At 32.1% G+C, this 23,094-nt stretch overlaps 1 protein-coding gene across 1 annotated transcript in view; it reads right to left on the bottom strand.

Moving 5' to 3' along the window:
* The window catches only part of LOC123533786 (glutamate receptor ionotropic, NMDA 2B-like), a 271,661-nt gene extending 248,988 nt beyond the window's left edge, over nt 1-22,673 (bottom strand). The window contains exon 1 of the mRNA XM_053519528.1: nt 22,385-22,673. The gene's annotated coding sequence lies outside the window, so the exon portion shown is untranslated. The remainder of the gene's footprint in view (nt 1-22,384) is intronic.
* Nucleotides 22,674-23,094: the final 421 nt, after the last annotated feature.

The raw sequence follows: 23,094 nt of genomic DNA on the forward strand, positions 1-23,094 counted from the left end.
CACGTCAGTATAACAGGGAGACATAACACGCGTTGATAACAGGCCTGATGCAGATTGCTTAAATAACACAGATGAAAAAAAAAACAACTGAGGAAAAACTTTTTAGGAAATAGTTTTATTCTTACAATTTATAAGTATTGCATTATACAGACGATTTATTTTTAAGATTTCGCATATCTTTATTGACTACATTGACAGTTTCAACATAATTATCCCTGACGCTATAACATGCCTTTGCTAATTACACACAATCATACGTGGGGATTATCCGTATTTATTCACTTGCTGAAACTGACCTCACGCCATGAAAATAGCATATTTAATAAATAAAAAGTATGAAATAATATGTAAGACGAGAGATAGTTAAACGCTGATAATGGATGAAATATGTGCAACAAATCAAATAGTTCAGACCAACATTTAGGCGTAACCAATTTTTTTCAGATCGCATGAAGAGATCACAATTCCATCTATCATGTCATGGTAACTTCATTAATTCATAGTAGGCGAACCGCAAAATGTCTTCCAGATACTCTTGATTTTCAACATGAACATACTCAAAGATGTTTGAACGTTTGGCATATGTGGGCTAATTAATGATTGTATATTTCTTTTCCAGATTCTAACAACAATACCTAATGTAAACGATTATTGAAAGTGAGAGATGTGATCTCATTTACCTTGTAAACCCGAGTACCATGCGGTGTTAGAGGTAATACAACATTTTAGTTTCTTTGATAGCACGGTTTTTAGGCTGGCGAATTTATTCGCAAGACTATTATAACCATAAATCGAAATTCTGCAAAGTTCAACAAAAGTTCAAAGGTGCTGAGACTGACAACACAAAACCATTTCATGCTCAATTCAAATAGTTCGCCACGTTTATCAGTTTTGCCACAGAGTTGTATAAAGATTGTTAAACTTACCTCATTTAGTAAATCTATTTGCTTTAACATGTTATATTAATGTTTTATTTTTCTAACGGTTAATACTTGAAAGATAATATTAGAAAATATTACATAATGATGGTAAATTAATTCGCCCCTATGAATGAAATATCTATATGAATGGAACTTTTTCGTAGCCCAACACTGTTGACCGTTTCGTTATAGATTATGACTCCGGTCTGTAAATAGCTAATTAAACAAACGCTGGTTCCGAGAAACAATTGTCGATTTTAGTTACACTGCGCATTATCCGACGACCTGACATAACATGGAAAATGAGAAATATGAAATATCAATTAAAATGAACTTATAGTGATACGAGTTATGTCAGGTCTTATATTTAAGGCTAAAGTTGTAAGACTCTATTCTTTCAAATCATTTGCTATAGGTACTAAGGGACGTAATCGCTGCGTGGAATTGCCACAGTAACGTGAAAAGGAAAAAATGACCATATTCTACGAGTTGTATGTCTAAAGAGTGACCATGCTATATATTTTTTTCATTCTTTCTTTTTTTCTTTTTGCTATTTCTATACTAAATTCATTTTAGAAACGTTCTGGCGAATTGCAAAAAGTGCCTTGTCACCATTTTGTTTAAAGGGCGTAGATGTAAGCGATTTTTGTTTAAACACACGTTTTTTTGCTGTATTTCAGGTTCTATTAAGATAGTGGACCCGTAACGGAAATGTTTAACAAATGCATTAATTAATACAGCCCTGAATTTAAGGTATTAGGCCCATAATAGAGTACCTCCTTTTTGAAGGGTATTCAATTTCTACCATAAACCTACTTTGACTGCAATTTTCACGGGGGCGTAGGTTCAAACCCCACTGGGACCAAATTTTTTTCCCCTTATTTTCCTTTTTTTCTTGTAAGTTTTTACTTCTTTCAAGACTTGTTATTGATTTATTGTACAAAAGTGGAGAAAAAAATCATTTGATAAACGATTTCTTGCTTATCAAAGTGAATTTACCTCTGAAACAAAAGGGGTAGAGTTAGACATCTTTAAAAATACTGAGTTACGTGTGGTAAAAGTTCTCTATTTTGCCTTCATTCTTTAGATTACCTATTGTGGAACAGATTTAGGTAGGTTTTACTTCTGCCCCAATGTTATTTTTGAATGAAGTGAGCAAAATTCAAAACAGATCTGTAGGATTCGACTTTAATTTTTCAATGTTCGAGTTAGAATTCTGTCTCATTAAATCCATTTACTTGAGGCACCCTAGAAATAATGGTACTGACAGTTTTTATTTTTAAGTTTTATAATTGTTTACCAATAGTTTGATGTTTCTTTCATAAAAAATAATGGTTTAATGAATTCTCTGCAAACGTTTTGGATAAAGGCCACTACTTCGAAATTTGTCTCTACTTGAACTTGAGGAAATACCATAAATTACACAAAATTCATAAAAAAACGGCACGGTAAAAGTTTTTAAAAATTTGCATATAAGTGCGAAGCATGGTCAACTGTAAGAATATACCCAGCAAATGCCATTTTTTTAAACATTACTATTAGGGGCCTAATACCTTAACACTGTTTCGCACTGTGTTGCATCTTTAAACGGCTTTTACTGTGTCGTTGTTGTTTGATTGTTTCTTTTATTTGTAAATCTTGTATAAATTATGTTTTTCCTCCAGCTGAAACAGAGACAAATTTAAGTGATAGGCATTGCGCAAAACGATCGCAGAGAAGTCATTTTACCTCATATGTTTCTAAATGAAACCTCAAAGTATTGCTTAACAATTATAAAACACAAAATAAAATTGTCGATAACAATTTTTCTTTGGAGCCTCGAGTAAGAGAATTTAATCGGACAGAAATTAAGCTCCAACTCTTAAGAATTATAGCCTTGCTCTCTGCATTCAAAAAGAAACATAGGACAGAAGTAAAACCTACCTACATTTCTTCCAAACTTTGTAAACTAAAGAATAGATGCAAATGTCTAAACATTCACTCTTCAGGTTAAATTCAATTTAAACAGCAAGAAATGGCTAATCAAATGAAAAATGTCAGCTTTTGTACGACAAATCAGTGATAATAAGTATTGTATAAAAACACAACAGTTTTTCTTACTAGAAAGAAGAAATATAATGAACAAAGATTGGTCCTAGTGGTGCTTGAACCTACGCCTTCCTGAAAAGATTAGTTAAAGCAACCTATGGTAGGAATGGAATACTTTTCAGAAAAAGGAGGTACACTATTACGAGTCCGGCAATTTTCCTAATTATCGTATTAGGGAAGGAACAGGACTAGACCATTATCATTAATAGTCCGGTTTATAGTGGTATTCCCTCATACCGACAAGAAAATCACCCCATCTGATCAGTGTTCATACCTTCATAAATGTGTTTGTGTATGTGTGTGGATGGGGAGGGGGGTTGCATATCGAAGTATAGATGTTGTGTTTCCTACCTTTATACTTTATCTGATATTATGTCCCTCAATGTTTATTATTGCTTCTTTATAAACATATATAAATGGATATGGCACGCCAATTGCCCAATAATAACGTGAACCCAGGTTCATGATCGAAAAACTAGTGTCAACAATCGACAAACTAGGTTTTTCGAACGTAAAACCAAGTTTTTCGAATACTTACCGATATTTTCGAGCGAAACATAAGATAACGGGCGGTGACCATAGTTTACACCCGTGAACCTAGGTTTAAACTAGTTTTTTTTTTCAAGTGAATTATGAATTTCGGTCGTTAATCTAAGTTCATGAGTGTGAACCTATGTTTACGGGCGTAATCAAGGGTTCACCTAGGTTCACGTTCGTAAACTATGGTTCATCTCGTAAACTCAAGTTCATGGTCGTAAACATAGGTTCTGGCTCTTGAACATAGGATTATGACCAAAAATTATAGTTTTGTTCAAGAAACCAATTTTACTAACGTAAACCTAGGTTCACGTTCGTAAACTATGGTTCATCTCGTAAACTCAAGTTCATGGTCGTAAACATAGGTTCATGCCCATAAACAATTGTTCGCGGCAGTCTAATAATTACATTCTTGGTCGAAAAACTAGGATTATCGAATACTAATATATGTTTTCGTGGGAAAACATAGGACAACAGGCGTAAACCATAGTTTACGCTGAATCCATGTTTACGTTCGATAAACTAGGTTTCTCATTTGAACTTTAACTTGGGTTTACAAACGTGGACATATGTTTACGAGTGTGAACTATGGTTTACGACATTATCCTTTGTTTCCGCTCGAAAGAATAGGTTTACATGTTTTTAAGTTTGAATAACCTAGTTTATCAATTGTGAATACTAGTTTTTCGACTGTGAACCTGGGTTCATGTAATTATTGGACGATTTCCATACAAGTTACGTCTGTAAACTATGGTTTTAGATCATAAACCTAGGCGGGGTACAATACAGGGGTTCAAGATTCGTAAACGCAGGTTCACATCCGAAATTCATGGTTGATTTTTAATCCTAATATATCGACCGTAAACCATGGTTTAATTTTGATAAACTATGTTTCTCGAATAAACTATAAATTGTGTTCATTATCCTATGTGGTTTGATTGGATTACGTTCTCGGAACCTGACTATTTAGTAAGATATTAATTTTTGTGGTTTCAGATTCCCAAGTGAGCATTATGTGCCGTTTTGTCTCACTAATTATGTTATCCCCGATGAAGCAAACACAGTGTATTTTTTCACCATCTGTAGTCTGTAATATCCTTACACTACCTTCACAAGTTAATCAAGATGGATCATCACATCAATACCCTATGATCGCCTTAGTTTGATATGGAAAACCTATAATATCTAAGATTTTGCAAACATCTTTCCCGCACAGATTTCATCCAGTGTTTTGTGGTAGCCAGCCTTTCTGTACTTTCAGTACTTTGATTATGTTTTTCACATCGATGGCAACACATAATGATCGTCTTCTAATCGTAAATTCAGTTAATTAAGATTTAAATACATGATATATACAGAGATTATATAGAGGATATTTGTTTGTTTCAGTGTAAGATCAAAATATTTATTTCACCGAGTGAACACTATAATTTGATATTTTCACGAGTGGTGCAGCCACGAGTGAAAATGTAAATTATGGTGTTTACGAGTGAAATATATTTCGATCTTACATTGAAACAAACAAATTGTATTTTTATTTTATGTATTTTCAATGGTTTTAAACAAATTGTATCCATTTTAGCCGCGCAGTGTCACGTGCATCGCATCATGACGTCATATTTTATGACGTCATGATATCTATTTAGAAAAACTGTCAAATAGTTCTATACAATTCCAGATTTCATTCAGATTTTATTACGATGGAACGTATATATTTATGATCCCCTAAGTATTTATATACATCTATATCTTTACTGAAGTATATTTTGCAAGGAATTTAAGATTGTATATAGTTCATATTCATTCGCATTCAAGTGTAGTTCCGTACCAGTGAAAAATAAAATTGATATTTTCACTGTTTGAAGCAGTAAAATATCAATTTTATTTCACTGAAAAATTTCTGTATTTCACTGAAAAGCATAAAATAAAATTTGTTTTTATTTATTTATTTATTTATTTATCTATAAAAAGATTTAAAAATGCATATGTAATGTGTATTGCTTTTAGTCAAATTAATGCGTAAAACGCGCACTACTTAGGATCTATAAAATGACATAACTAACATCTAACACGATCAGTTCAACTAAAATTGCAAGGTTTAAATTATCGTCACTACAAATACATAGATTTATTTCTAAATATTATGTACATCAACATGTTATTATAACTTAAATAACAACAAGTAGTTAAATAAACAAATAAATGTATACATTGAAAGCAAACTTTTAATTAGGAAGAATACGTACTGTATCTTTAAAATACAAACATAGCATACGTCCATGTCAACCACATGTCAATTACGTAAAGGATGACACAATAAAGAGAAACATCTCTTATTTCCAATCTCGACCTTGAAAAGTGACATGGCATAGAGAGACATGCAATGGAAAAGTGATATCACAACTTTAATATTTGAGAGACTATCATTTTAAACTAATTATTAATGCGAATAGTACTTGCTACATGTACATATGGTTCGCCAACCCACAAAAGAGACATTAGTACATAAAAATATCTAATTACCAGTACATTTTTAAATTGGTCTAAAACGGAAAAATATGTTAATATTGATAATAAGAGTACTTACTCAAATATGTTCTTAATTTGAACTGCGTTGCCATAGCAACAATAATTCACTTACAACCTTTAAGGACGCTCGCTACAGTTTCGTAATTTTTTTCTCAATAATAGATTTTGATGAAATGTTTTGTATTAAAAGATCATGTGATGATGTATTGAAAAATGAAATAAAATTACTAGGTCACCAGATTTGTTTCAATTTAATTTGCTCCTAGATATGGTGCTATTTTTAACATTTTTTTTTAATTTCTATAATCCTAAAATATATTTCAGTAAAGTACAATAACCAGCATAAATTTGATATCTAAGCATTTTTATAAACAAATAAAACAATATATCTATTTGAAACAAGCTCTGAGAAATCAAAAGAAAATGATTTTGTAAAGAAAGGAATACTTGTTCAGCAGACCCAAGGGTTATTTTTGCATATTTTTGTCAATTTTAAAGTGGTACTTCTGCTATTTTGTCGAGTTTCACTTAATAGAATTTAATCAAACTCTGCACATACCTTTGGTAATGTCTACCTAATCTAAAACAGAAAGAAAATTGATAGGTCACCATATTAGATTTCGCTTAAATCAAATTACAACGTGGTACAATTTGAGTGTTTGAGCAAATGATTTAGAGATATATCAAATTATCAAACGGCAGATTTCTTAATAAGCGGATTTTAAGGTGTTTCTGAAGCATTTTGATGTCATAGAACGATCTAAGTTTCCGCCTTTCTTTGAATAAAACCTATAGATTACGAATACGGATGTACGGTATGGGTACGGTACGGGATTAGAAACAGCTGTGACTCAATGCAGAGTTGGAGCTCCGGTATAAATTACACACTCCAGTATATGTCGGATTGAAGCAAGTTGAACTAAATGTACTTTAAATGTATATATTTTATAACCATGGTGATACTTACCGTAACATTTAGTCAGTATATTATGCATATTTTACATTAAATGTATGCGAACATACAATAATTTACGAACTTTTGCCGTACGCGACATTAGATAATTACTTCCGGGCATGCGAAGAAGACAGCTCCAACTCTGTAGTGAGCGAAATCGATTAGAGATACAACCAAATTGGCACGGTGTTGGGGTAAATATCGACCCGTCCGGAAAAACTGTAGCGAGTGCCTTTAATTTGATTCGGGAAAGGTATACGTGTGTTTCAATAAAACCGTCTTGTGTAATCAACTGTAAATATCAGCCCATCATATGAATACATAAAACTCTACGTAAAACGAAATATACAATTAGGTTTACTATTTTTTGAAAGCCTACGAAAGTGTACGAAAGTCAAGCTAAGTCATTGTGAATATGTAGTGATTTATAATATATATATCAATGTAAATACTAAATGTCGATGTACTTGAAATTTCAAAGAAATGTTCCTGAAAAATCACATTTTGAATTGGTTTTGAAGTTCTGCTGTAAGCGCCCACTTCCAAGCACCGAGTCCATACACATCATGAAGAAAACGGTAACGTGAAGTATTAATTTAACCTATAAAAATGTTCACTGGTGTTTTAAAACGTGCATCCTGATTGAGGACGGTATTGTGTGCTACAGAATACAGTCAGGAATACACCAAAGCCAATGAACGCGGTGATGGATCTAATGACTTTACATTCCTAAGAATATGTGAACGATTCTCTTGTTCGTTTTTTTTTTTTTTTTTTTTTTTTTTTTTTTTTTTTTTTTTTTTTTTTTTTTTTTTTTGGTTTTGTTTTGTTATTTTCTGTTATTTATTTACACGTCCTGTAATAATTCATAGTTTCTGTTGTACCGTTTATATATTGTACAGAATGTATAGATAAAATATAATATAATGGAATTCCCCACACATAATGTGTCCTTTAGGTTGACTGCTCCATGTAGACCTGCAACAATTCTAGAGTCGTCCACGTTACCGAGGGAAATACTATTAACTTATCAAATAACTCTAAAAATTGACATGAAGGCATGGCAGTTACAAGCATACATAAGGATATATCTAAAATGCATGAAGCAACATGGTTTGTGTGTTCTCTAAAGTTCTCTATGACCCCCAAAGAAAGGGATAAAAAGCAATTTTGATAAGACATTCCAATATAACATGTATCAATTCATATGATGGTCATTATTAAACTGTACGTTAAATATCCAGCCTTAATTTGTTCTCTGTTGTAATTTATTTCTACCATTTTTTTCCAGGTAGGATAATGAGTCACATGCACAAGGAGCTTTAAGTGTATAATCGTCCTGTTTATCGTTTCAGGGGAAATGTGGCCAAGTAAATGCTTCGTTAATTGATACGTATTCTTGACCATCATTAATAAGCGTAATGTAAGTTACTTATTCCTTATTCTTAATTCCCAATTTTCTGCACAATGTTCTTGTCAACAGACAAAATTCAATAGAATATCAGAATGCAATGGAATATCTTCCATGTGTAATTGCGTAAAACGTTATATACTGAATCAGGAGTAAAGAATATGTCACAAGTAACTTTCTTTGACGCTCCTTCTGATTAAGTGTGTGAGTATCAGTAAGCATATATTTCATTATCTAATTAAAGACCATTTACAAACGCAATAACGATGTTTTTACATCTGGAATCATGCTTCTGTAATTATAAATTTATAAAATGACCTATAACGCCCCCTTAGCTCCTTAGGGAGAGCGCAGATGTACGGATCAATGAGTTCGATCCCCGGGCGAGGCATATGTTCTCGATGACGATTTGATAAAAAAAACATTGTGCCAAAAGATAGTTCATCCTCCACCTCTGATTCATGTGGGGAAGTTGGTAGTTACTTGCGGGGAAAAGGCAAGTCTGGTAAGATATCCAGGAATATTTGTTAGGTTAACTGACTGAAATAAACGTCTCTAACCATGATTATAACAATGTTACCACAGCTGAGGAGAAAAATGACAGGATCATATTTTACGACAACTATGAAAACAAGTTAGGAAAAAGAAGAACACGAAAGTTGCAGTTCTATCAAAAATATTATTGTTGATAAAAAATCAAGGTTTATATGTTTAATTATTCAAAGGTTCATTTCACGAATAATAAGTATTGTATTCATTTTACGTATACAGAACGAAATTAACATTTTAAATCTACAATTACAAGAAACTGTACGAGATCTGTTACTCCTAAACGTATTTATTATATATAAACACACAAAATGAATTAAAACAGCTGAAAATAACGTTTGAATCTATTTTCTGTCGGAAGTTAATGTAAGCTTATAATAAATGTTCTGCGTGCAGTGTTTGGGTTAATTTGTACTGATTCTGTTTTCCAAAGACAGTACATTGACTTGATAGAAATATAGCTCAACACTTACATCAAAATCAGCTTTAAAATGTATGCGTAAAATCTCACTGAATTTCATGCCTGATAACTTATTCTAGATCCTAGATGTCCGAAACAGCATGCGCGTTTACAATTTTCAGGTAACCATAAGTTACAAATCATTTGACTCTTCAGCAAGAATATTAATTTTCTTAGGTACTAAATCATAGTAAAAGGTTGATGTTCTGCAAATATTTACTGTAATATGTTTTTATGTCAGGTAATATTTGAGATATTAAACCTTTGAAAGTGGCAATAAAGACATAACACTGATCTTGGTAACACTTTTCTGAAATATTTGATTATTTTAATGCATCCTCAAATAAAACCGTGTTTTAACACTATTTATACACGATGGGCGGTTATACGTAGAGCGTAATAATTTCACGAGGGCGTAGCCCGATTGAATTATTTCGTACGACGTATAACCGCCGGAGTTTATAAACAAACATGGCTTTGCTATAAATTATTTCGATTCTAATACCTCTTTTATTGTAAGAATTAGTTCAAATGTGATAGAACTGTTTCTTCGCGGATGTATGGCGTCACGCTCCTTTGTTTATGCACGCCTGGACCGGAAATGGTAATACGTCTTGCGGAATAGTTCAGTTAAAGTGCAAACGATGGCGACTTATTCTGCACAACGAATTACCAACTCAGTGTGTGTGTAAATCAATCAATACAGTTGTGCTATGCGACATTTAGTTTTAAACGTGCTTTAAGTAAACTATTTGAACAATTTTGAAAGCGCTATTTCTCGATGCGTACATGGCGCTATATATCACATCGACGTGACATCAACATAATATCGTTGTGATGATTTAAGCATTGCCTGGTCGTATTAGAATTATGATTAAAGCAGTATACCTCGAGTAAAGCGTTACAAACGCTTTTCAGTTGTCAATGTAAAAACTAGTAAAAACGACTATTTCTCATGTGTCTCCATAGCATATAGTACGTCAGTATTTAAGTTTCAAAGCTTTCTTAAGAAATATAGCATTTATTTCCTGATACCTATTTTTCCCCCCTCTTTTTTGTTGTACGATCTTGAGTCCAGTGCCTTTAAATAATGAGGGTACAGTAATTCATCAATTCTAAACATAATGCAAAATACTTCCTGTCTTGTTTGATGCTGAAGTAACCGAAATTCTTGTGTATTACGGGTTTGAAACACTTAAATCGACTCGTCATAAAGGCACAATTCAATTGTTTGTCTTGCAATAAATGCATTGCAAAACATACAAAAGTATTTTGAGCATTTTTGTTACATTATTATCCATTTACAATATGCTCTTTTGTGCATAACACAAGACAAATTGCTGACGTAAATTAACAGTAAAACTTAGAGACGTGCTTGTAAGCATTCAATTACAATGTCATTATTCAATTGGGAAGTATGCATACCTGGCGTTTTATATATTATTAAGTACCTCACTTCATAGAGTACATGTGATCAGGTAGCACATGTTTTTCTCGCAATAATACAAGTTTGATAAACATTTGTTTTCATAATGGCCCTGCAACAGAAGAACACTTCTGAATATAACTTTAACAGTCTTAATTCACTACGCAAAAACATAGACTATTAAATCGTACAAAATAATATGCTTTGTGTTGTTCAGGCCTTGAATGATACAAGATTAAAACAAAAACACATAAAAGGATAAAATGAAAGATAACTTGGCCCGTTCATTTATGCAGACTTAATACAAACAATTCATTGTCATGTTGCAGGTTGTTTTCATGGATTTGTTTAACTAGATTAAATATTTCAGTAGTATCCATTTGCCCATCGTGTCATATTTGACAGCCTCTGGAAACTAACAATACTTTTCTATTAACTAAAGCAATGAGATTGTGATGATCTCTAACGACGATATTAGCTCTAGTGTAAGCAGTTGAAATCCCGCGAGACTTCATACGGAGACTGGACTAAATAAACTTATTGATTAAAATTGCTTATTTTATTGCCAGTTTCTGGTTATAGGTAAAAAGTGTTTAACGAGTATCTCTGGTTTCAGGAAGAAATATCCCCAGTTTGCATAACAGTCTAAACCAAGTTGCCCAATTAACATGGATAATAAAAGCAGATAAGTACAAACATTAAGGAAATGCTTTTATTATAAAATGACGATTTAATTAGGATAGTACAAAGCAATGACATAATGTTCATAATACAGTGGCATCAAGATGTACCGTCATATCGTTGTTGTATTAAAACATCGTTTGAAACAAGCTAATGCGAATAGTGATCATATGACATTCAAACATCAAATTCAATGAAAAAAATTTCCTCTAGATATCAATTCATATTAAATTTATTGTAAGATCTGATAAAAGCATATGTGATTGAGTTAGTTTTTCTTTCAATTTGTGCTGTAAATGTTTTCCAAGTACATTAATAAAAGAAGAATGAAAAATCAACAACTGTACAAGATATCTCCAAAGAAACATGAATACATTTTTATAGATTTTGACGTTAGGCTTGAATTCTTGTACTGACCCAAAAGTATATAATATTACAAAGTGGATAAATTACATAAGAGCACTTGGATATTTCCATATGCGTAACACATTTTCCAAATTTATGCAAAACAAAGTACTGGATGCAATAAAGCGTATTATAAGAAAGGTAAGAGCTGGGGAAGAATTTTAGAAAAGGATTACATGTATGTAATAAGTAACTTACTTCTCCGTTACACAAAAGAAATGTTAAGTGTGTGCATATTAATGAACACTATATTTTATTATCTGAATAACGATCATATATAAAAGCAATAATAATGTTTGTACATCTGGGCGCATGTTTCTGTAGTCTCCATAGGGCATTTATAATAGGTGATCTCTAACAATCAGTTAGAAAAGGCAAACCGAATCATTGACTTGTATTGGCATTAATTCATTTTAACTGTTTGAAAGTAATTTGAATATGGTCCATAAATGATAATATCATTTACATTTTGTTCATACTCTATATAACAATCTTAAAAATGATATTTACAATGTAATCGCAGTTGAGAAAAAATGACAGGTATATTTTATCCGACAGAGATGAAAACAAGTCAGGTAGGAAACTTAAACAAAAGACGCTTTTTGTTTGTTTTGTTTTTGGATTTAACGCCATTTTTTCTCGTGTTGGGTCAGAGAAGGAGGAAGAATGTAGGGATAACGCATGTGTTTTCGTGTTGTAACATCTGCAGAATCCCGAGGGACTGGTTGGTACCCGAGCCCGTAGGGCGAGGATACCAACGATTCCCGAGGGATTTTGAAGATGTTATAAATAGAAAAGAACATGCGCTAACGCTATTCTAGCATTAAACGCGTAAAACCCAAGTAAATGAATATATTGTCCCTCAACGTCATTAGATTTCCTTGAAATGTGCGGTAGAGTCTACGTCGTTTATTCACGTTGACGTCATTTCCTTTTGAAATATCCGTTTTGGGGCCGTAATACGTGTACGTGTACGCTTTGCCACTGAACGCGCATATATAAAAATGTGTTATAACAGCACGTGAGAGCGAGAATCTCTCTGTTAACACACGTTTTCTCTCCTATTAAAACACCCCAGAAAAGTGACAATAACAGCAGTTTTATGCTGAAATGATATTACACAATGTCTTTTATCAAATCGTCGCGGGGCCTCTCCCTGGGATCAAACTTACAACACCTCGATTTGTAGATCTGCGCTCTCCCCACATAGCTGAGCAGCTCTATCAAAAAGTATTATTGTTGATAAAAGATCAAGCATTAAATGTGTAATTATTAAATGTTTGTTTATTGTACTCATTTAAATTATACTGAACGGAATTAACGTTTTACTCACTGAAATCTAAATTACAAGAAACTATGGCATTTTACCACTAAACGCATAAACACACGCAGTGAATTAAAACCGGCTGTAGAAACGTTTATATCTATTTTCTCTGTTGGAAGTTAATAAGGTAATAATGAATGTCCTTCGTGCAGTCTTCATACTAATTTGTTCTGATGATGTCTTACATCTTGACTGAATAGATAAAGTAACTCAACACTTAACACCAAAACAATTTCAAAATACAAGTGTAAAACCTCATTGATCTTCTAGCCTGATTACCTATCTGAGATCCGAGATGCTCATATTATGCATCTAAAAGATAACAATTTTCAAGTAACCATGAGTTACCAATCTTTCGATTCTTCAAGAAGAATGTTAATTACTTTAGGTATTGAATTATAGTATAAAATTGATGTTCCGCTACTATTCACTGTTATAAGTTTTAAGACCAATTCTCTGTAAGAACCAAAAAATTAAAGAAGGGGTCGGAAACTCATAGTCTCAGAATTACTTCATATTTGCACCCTTTTTAGTATTCAAGCCATATATGAAGAATCAAGGGGGAAAAGATATGAATCAGCTCTGGTTAACATGGAAACGGGAACATACTTTTTGCGAAAAATGGCAATTTCTGAGAGTCAAATTTTACTAAAATGTGGCAATTTTCTTTACACATAGTGGTCTCTCTGTCTGCAATAGAGCACTAATTTTCATATTTGCCTGAAATACATACCTGAAGTAATTATTGAAAACAAATATTGTCTTCCAACATATTCACAGTTTTAGAAGCAACAATTTTATAAATACCCCCTTTTAAGATTTTACATTATCTTTAAAAATTGGTCTGCATGTATATTTTTCAACTTCTAATAGAAAAAAAAGTGCACGCATCTGAAAATAATACTTGTATGGATTCAGCAGAGCTATGATACCCATTTCAATTTAAGGAGGAATTTTAGTGGGTCATTCATATTTGAGCTTTTTACAGAAATTTGAAAATTGACAAAAAATGAGTTTTCAGCAAACTCATTTATGCCTAAATTACAGAATAACCTGAAATAATATTACATTGCCAGATACAGAATTGTTGCAAAACATAAGTATTTCATGTAAAATAATTTTACAAAGTTATACTGTCCAACACTTTGCCTAGAAATTAAGGAGAATGTTCCGTTACCATGGCAACGTACAAGAAAATTATAATTCAGACCTTTTTAAAGCACTTTCTGTATCAATTTTGTATTCTATGAAACAACAAAAGTTCATCTGCAATGCATCTAACCCACCTGAAGCACATTCTGGGCAGAATTAAGAAGGATACAACCATAATCATGATCTATGAAACTTAAAGCATTGTCACAAGGTCAGTTCTCAACAACCTTGTATGCACTTTTCTTTCTTTTGGGTAAACTAATTTTGAGTTTCAAAGCAGTTGGAAATACTCATAACCAACTGACACTGGCCTTTAAGGTATTGTATGGTTACTAATCATGACTGTCCAATTTTTTTTTCAAGTTGCCATGGTTACAACATTCATTTTGCATTAAAAAACAGGGATCATCCTAGGTCAAAATTTGAGGGAGAAGTCCTCCACAGAATTTAGGGAGAAATCGAGGAATTTAAGGAGAAGAATCGGCATAAAAATATCTATGTGTGTTTGTGTAAAGACAGTGTCCTTTCAGCTTTGGAAATCATTTGCCATGGAAACAAATAGTAGTAAAAGCAAAATCATGTCTACTTCGCCATTTGATTTAATATTTACATTTTAAATACATTTCAAAATTATGAACAAATAACAGTGTAATCCAAGACTGAAAAATATCATGATATTTAAAAATAATACAATATGTTTATGTAATAACAATCATGATGCACATTCTTCCTTTAACAATCAAATTAAATCAAATTATCTACAGAACAGTTTAGTCAATATTTTGCTAGATACAACTTTAAATGAGCCGCGCCATGAGAAAACCAACATAGTGCGTTTGCGACCAGAATGGATCCATACCAGCCTGTGCATCAGTGCAGTCTGGTCAGGATCCATGCTGTTCACTAACAGTTTCTCTAATTGCAATATGCTTTGAAAGCGAACAGGATGGATCCAGACCAGACTGCGCGGGCTGCTCTGGATCTATGCTGGTCGCAAAGCCAATATGTTGGCTTTCTCATGGTGCGGCTCAAATGTATTTAATTCTTTCAAACTATCAAGACAATGGCTAGACTTTTTACGGATAGCTATAGATAATGTAGATTTAAGACTTTACTAAGTTTATTCAGAAAAACCCTGATCATGCACATTCCAGTGCCAGTAAATACTCAGTTAATACAAACTGCAGTTGCAGAAATATCTCCTAATGCTTTTTCCAAAATTTATCAAAATACACAACTAAATCTACTTTATTTATTAAAGTAAATACATGCTGGTAAAATAGGATGTTATATGCCTTGTATGTCTTAAAATGAAACCTGTTTTACAGATGACAATTTTACTGGATTTCTGAAGATTAATAGATGTTGTTACATGAATGAGGTCTTAAATTAGTCAGAAAGTCAGCTAGAAACTCAGATGTTCTCTTTAATCATTGGCCAATTAGTATATATGGGCTTAAGTTATTACCTAACACAATATAGGTAACTTTACAAATGTATGAATTTTCATTAAAATCTGCATTGCAACATTCTTAAAAAATAAATTTCATCAGAAAATATGATTTTATGATACAGGCTTAAGAGGGAAAAAGAATTGTAATATTTCAGTCTCACAAAATCAAGTATACTAATTCAGCCATTGTTTTGCTATATTTTCTCAGTATTTCTTAAAGATTTAAAAAATCTATATGAAATAAAATTATCTATGGTAGAAAATATACAATTAGATCTGCATATGTTTGAGTAATAAGCCTTCATGTATAATTATGCTGTAAATTGGTAACCAAATCTGATGAGAACTGCAAAATATGTGCTTTTTTACAGATATTCAAAGACTGTCATGTGTTTTTTCCATTTAGATATGTTCAAGTGCATCTTTTTCAAAATACATTAAATTTTATCAAATTTAAATATAACAAATTTAATGTTATACATGCAAAAGTAATCAAACAGTATCACATTTTTTTTATTTTAATATAAACATGATAAAGTCAAGAATAAAGATATTTTTCAATTACAGGGCCTTTGGTTAAACAACTATCAACATTTTTAAGAAATGACATTCTTATTGTTTTTCCATAAATCTGAAGAAAAAAAAACATTAATGCAAACAACATACATTCTTGTAATTCCATCTTCAGGGTGTCCAGTGTGAGTTCTTCTATTTATGTCAAAGGCACCAATCATTATTTTGGTCTGTGGCAATCCAAAAAAGGGACAGATCTTTACTATTCAGATGTCCATAACTTATTCCAAAAACACTAATTGATGATTCCCCACTTTCAGCCTCTCTATTTGGGAAACACACACACACTATTTTCATAAACATTTTGCCTTCACAATGACATACTGCATTTCAAACTTGTGTCCTCTACTATAGAGATGAAATGTCATCTTGTCTAAACTACCTGGATCAGACAGTTATGTCACAGGCTGCACATTTGCAAGTTATAAAAAGTCTTTTTAGCAGTCCTTGTTATTTTTATTTGATACAGAATCATGAGAAGGCTGGCTCTTCAGGTGATATCAGAGGTCTTCTGACTGCATTTACTTTTACCCTGACTGTAGCTGTCACTGAAAAATAGAGATGTGAGAGAATAACAATCTGAATGTCTTTCATTTGACTATGGGTGGTGGTGGGATGGGGATGGGCTCTCCAGTTAAAATATTTGTGACATCATGTTACTGGGTAGAACTATTGATCTTCTACAAGCCAGCTGGAGGGTTTCCTTTCACAAATTTGTAAATGAATAAAAATTACATACACTATTTCAATCATTTAATAAATTTTGTATAAGTAAATGTATAATATTTACATCTTTCTTTTATTCTTTTAATGAAAATAATTTATCACATAGACCTCCCCCTCCTTGAAATGATTTTAAAAGGAACAATTGTATGAAATACATTAAATACTTTTGACTTTGCTACACTTTGATTAAATTTAAGATACATGAAATTCTAAACAAAGTTCATAAATATTCTGTCAAAAAATAACATTCAATAAAGCATTTATAAAGATCTGAAATCAGACCTGATCAGAGACTAAGACAAACTATAAATAAAATGTAGATACCTTCCTTCCTTTTATTCCAATATAAGCATGATAATGATCATTCATTCTTTGAAGAATTAGTCTGGAATATACACAAATCAAACTTAAATGGTTGTTACTGTTGTTACATTTTGACAGAAACAGGATTTCATCCTTTTCAACATTATATGGGCCACTTTAAAAGTAAAATCTGTTTCTCATACATGTGCAGAGGGTCCTTTTCTGAAAAAGGGTATATTTTAAAATTTCAAAAACTTATCAATATTTATAGTCACAATACAAATGTATGTCAATTTAAGTTATATGAAGTCCTACTAGCTATTCTTGTATCATAGACTGAGAGGTCAAGATTTCATACTTGTATGAATATGGGCATGTGGGGGACTTTATTCTTTATTTAAATACATGTAGGCCTCTGATGTGTAAATATATATAAAAACATATTAACTTTGACACAAACCATTTACATTCAATATGTATTTGTAAAACAGGCATGTGCAGATTAAAACATCCTGACTTATGTGTAGCAATGGATGCAATTAAATGTTTTCATTTTTCAGCATTCAGTGAGTTTTTACTTCAGTAAGTCTATATTTCTGCAGGTACTTTGGTAAACACATACACTGTTGCAAATGACTAAATTATGATTACCTCTCTAGAACATCCACTCACTTCATAGTTGTTTGAAACTTTATCATCAAGCAGTCATTTTCAAAAGAAACAACTCACAGCTGAAAAACAAAACAAATAAATTTACAAAAGTATATACATTTTGATATGAAAATATGTCTTTATCTGCTTTTTACAAATAACATAAAAAGCATGCTAATGGTCATTTACAATTAAAATCAGGGCTTTTCCCATTATAAATCTACCTCCAATGAAAGGAGGTAATCCCAAAGAAAACAGTATGTTTCTTCCCAAGTCTGAATATGAAATTCCCAAATGTGTTACCTTATATGGTTGTTTGATGTTTTAAAATGGTTTTGAAATTTGTATATATCTATATTTAGGTTATTACAACAACATTTATAGTGTTGCTTAATTTACACAAAAAATATCTTTACATAGATTTTGGTAATTTGGAAATTTCCACATTAGACAATTTCTGAGAGCATTTTCCCAATTCCACTGGTGTTGGTGCATGGTATTCCCAAAATGATGGAAAAATGCCTGTAAGTTTTATCTTGGTAAAATAATAAGAAATGTCTGTCCAATATTTAAGAAAATAACCTCTGTATGGTCTTTGAATCTGTTGAAGGAAGTGAGCACTTATCTTGCATAGCTTGGAATTTTTACATGTCATATTAAAACATAAAATATTATGAGACTCACCTGTTTTCATTGTAGTGTTATCCTTTAACACTGATCCTTCAGTCAGTTGATACAAACTTCACTTATGGAAATAAACACACAGATGTCAGACTGATGTCTATCCACAGTTTAGACTCTTTTCTGCCAGAGTATTTTTCCCAAACAATGTCGCTATTCAGCAAATTTTAAACGTGGACTTGGTTTGAAGGGACACATCCAAGCATCCCATGCCCATTTAGCATAAAATCTCTGACTGTCATTGTCTCTATATACTAAAAATTTGCAAAATCCGAGTGGAAATCTGAATTCAGCATAATCCAGGAAGTAAACTTAGATAAGCTCTTTGTGATTTCCTAAATGAAGAGCATCAAGGGGAGGTAATAAAAATAGGAAAAATGCCCCAAATCATAAACTTTGGCCCAAATCTACAATAATGTGTCTGAATGACCCACTACGATTTATGTTTTTTTTTGAAATATCATCTTCCCTTTAAACAAACAAATATACTTTTCTGCTGAGACCTGTGCACTTTTCAAGATGTAGAGCACAATTTAAACATATGTTTTGCTCCATAAATATTTTTTTCTTGCAGATAAAAGTCTAGATCATACAAGAATCAAATAAATATTTGGAAATATTAGTTTGGTATGAAACCTTGTTCATTTGCCTTTAAAATTTGCAAGTACGAAAATAAAGGACACTTTCTAGTACTTTCCTGATAGCAAAATAGGCATGCACCCCTACTTTTTTGAAAATTCAGCAAGTTGGGGATTTGCATCCTCGTTTCCATGGTAACTGGGACATATATTGAAAAAATGAAAAACAGGATTTTCTTAATTTTGCACCCTCTTCAAGAAAAAATCGGTTTAAAGGAAATCTGTGACTATCAGTTTCCAACTTTTTTTTGGTTTTTACAGAGAATTGGTCTTAAAGACTATATTCAAGTACAAAAATAGTCAGAATATAGCAATAAACTTCAAAAATTAATTTACGAATATGAGATAATCTATAAAAAAAAAACACATATCAATTGCTTATTATCAACCCAGTCTGTGTGTTCACTGTGCTTTTTCTTCAAACATTATATTAAGAAACTTGCTTGTTTTAAAACGTATAAATTCTGTCGAAACTCACTTAATTCTGCTCGTCATAAAGGCGTTAATTACGTAATACATGTAATACATGCTTTTCTTGCCAAATATATATTGTAAAACACAAAGGAAAATTGTTATAGAAGGTTCTCCATCATAGGCCATCCTGGTAAAGAGTCTTATTTTCGTCTAACACGTCACTATCATTGGTTTTACCAGGCAGCAGACCCGAGAGTGATAGCTTTCATTACAGTTGGGCTGAAATAACTTAGTATAAACAAGAAAGAAAGAATTAAGATGTGATTTTATTATGTTTAGTCTTTTGCTACTACATTCACTGTTTCAGCAGTTATATTTGACAGCCTCTGGGAAGGCTTAAACTACTTTCTATTAACAAAAGCAATGAAAGTGTGATGTTCCCAAACGACTATTTTGTCTCTAGTTTAAGAAACTGAAATCCCGCGAGACTTCAGACGGAGAAAGGACTACATAAAGCAATTTATTAAAATTGCTTCTTTAATAGCCAATTTCTCGTTATAGGCAAACGGTGTTTAACGAGTAGCTATGGTTTCAGGGAGAAACAGCTCCAGTGTTTGTAACAGTCTGAAACATTTTTATGATAAAGCAAATAAGGACAAGCATTTTGAACGCAGTTTTATTTTTTCAGTATGATAGCTTTTAAAGTGACGATTTAAAATACATATTCCTAAACAATGACATGTTCTGCAGAATATCTTGCAATCAAGATGTACCATTATATCTTGGTTGTATCATAACATCGTTCGATACAAACTAATTCCCGGGTCAAGTCATAGTTTATTCAAACCATAAAATTACATGACACTACTGCTATTTCATCTAGATATGCAAACGGATTATATTTACTGTAAGATTTAAACAAACTTGTAAAGATATTTTATGTGATAGAAAAACATATTATTACAACATTCTCACAAATATACAATTTGATATATAATATATTTTCGCAAAAACAAAATCAAATCCCTGCAACCAACGTAAAAGCGTAACATAATTATCTTGACATCACCTGGTGATTTTGCAGGTGATTTACTGTTATATCTTGCTGATTTCAAAAACTTATGGATGCGTGGCGCGAATATACTAATGGTTAAACTTGATTTCAGATTAATAGGTCAGATTGCTCTATTTTCATAACTACCTTGATTGGCTGTTCATGAAACATACAAGCCCGCCCGCTTAGCTCAGTAGGCAGAGCGTTGGTCTACGGATCGCGGGTCGTGAGTTCGATCCTCGGGCGGGGCGTATGTTCTCCGTGACTATTTGATAAACGACATTGTGTCTGAAATCCTCCACCTCTGATTCATGTGGGGAAGGTGGCAGTTACTTGCGGAGAACAGGTTTGTACTGGTACAGAATCTAGGAACACTGGTTAGGTTAACTGCCCGCCGTTACATGACTGAAACACTGTTGAAAAACGGCGTTAAACCCAAAACAAACAAATCATGAAACATACGTTATAAAACTGTACTGTAAAATGTTATTCCATGTTCATGCATAAAATAAGAATTTAAATCAATAGAAAAACTGCAGATATGGTCACAGAAACATTACTTTAATATATTTTTCGGAAGTTTGTACTGGTTATCTGCAATTTCAGTGGCCAAAATGTATCGAAAATCGCCTTTTTCATACATCCAAAGTGTAAGATTTTCGGTTCCTGATTATTCTATTTTATTGTAAATATACAATTAAGAAAACCTTAAAACAAGTTATAGAGCTTCAAAGCCCAATCTACCTATGATTGCCCAAATGGGCTTATCTTTCATGAATAAAAGTGGAAAACTGTGACTCCTTACGAAGATCCTAAGTTGGTTCTTTATGAGGAAACTGGAGAAAAATTGTTATTTAGTTTACCAAAAACTGTTGTTTTATCAGAAGATGAAGAGATGAAGAACATATAAGCTATCATAAGCTAAAGAAATAAAACCTGTAATGTAAGTAACGATGCCTATATGTAATAGCATCATTTTTGAAATTGTCAAAATTTGTATGCTTTAATGTACAGAAGTTGAAAATCACATACTGAATGCATTTATTTATTATACAGTAACAGTGTTGTTGTTTTCAAACAATCGGTCAATTTTATCTGTAGCCATCCACAGGTAGGTTGACAGTTTCACGTGCTTTTAAGATATTAAAACCTTCTGAAGGTGTATTTATTTATAAAGTCTCAGTAGTTTTGTGCTTATGACTCGGTCATCATTTAAAGCTTTATGAATATAAAACCTAATGTATAAATCAAGTCATCTCATTTCTTTATAGAAAGGCATGCGTATTTTATAATGTGTTAATATTTAATTGGCGTTAATACATTATTTTTCTTGATATCATTTGCCAAAATACTGATTAAGTATAAAAAAATCAAAACAATAAATTTTCCAACTAAATTAAAACTGATATATGACACAATCATGATATTATTAAAAAAAGATGTTTTAATCTTACCTATATAGTATGGCATAGTTAGCACCGAACAAATAAAGCACGTGGATTTTTTCATGTGGAAAACACACTTTCGCATATCTATCGTAAAACAAAGCATGAAATGCAGTAAAGCGGATTAAGAGAAAATTAAAACCAAGTATAATTCCAGTTTCGCTGAGGGCTATTCACCTTCCCAAACGGTACTGCTATGATCACTGTTTATGTACAATCCGAACAAACAATTGTTTTTTAATTTTTTGAAATCATGTTGTTGCTTTGAACATTATACAGTGCTTAATCTGGAAGTTTATGTCAATAGATAGATGCCGAAGGGACGTTCAATACAAATAGTATTATCGTAGCGTAACATGTTGCAATAAGTAAATTGAAAATGTTGGACGCTGAATGAGAAAAGATAAATATATCAATTGCACATGGCGCATAAACTATTGAATTACAAATATTGACTGTACAATGCAACTTGTCTTAAATACATACTATTACGGGCCGTAAATATGATAAACGCTTTCTAATGTTTTCGCGAGTTCAGACTTACTTGTTTTAGTTGTTTTCAGAAATATGTATATTTTTATAACTGTAAATATTTTTAAACTTCTACATGCTTTGAGTTTGAATTTAAAATATCATAGATGGTTTATGGCCTTACTGTTCTTGTGTGAATAAGGGAAGAATACCATGGAGCCTCGTAGACGATTTTGGCCCGGCTAAAA

Source organism: Mercenaria mercenaria, chromosome 12, assembly GCF_021730395.1.
Source record: "Mercenaria mercenaria strain notata chromosome 12, MADL_Memer_1, whole genome shotgun sequence".
Classification (NCBI taxonomy): Eukaryota; Metazoa; Mollusca; class Bivalvia; order Venerida; family Veneridae; genus Mercenaria; species Mercenaria mercenaria.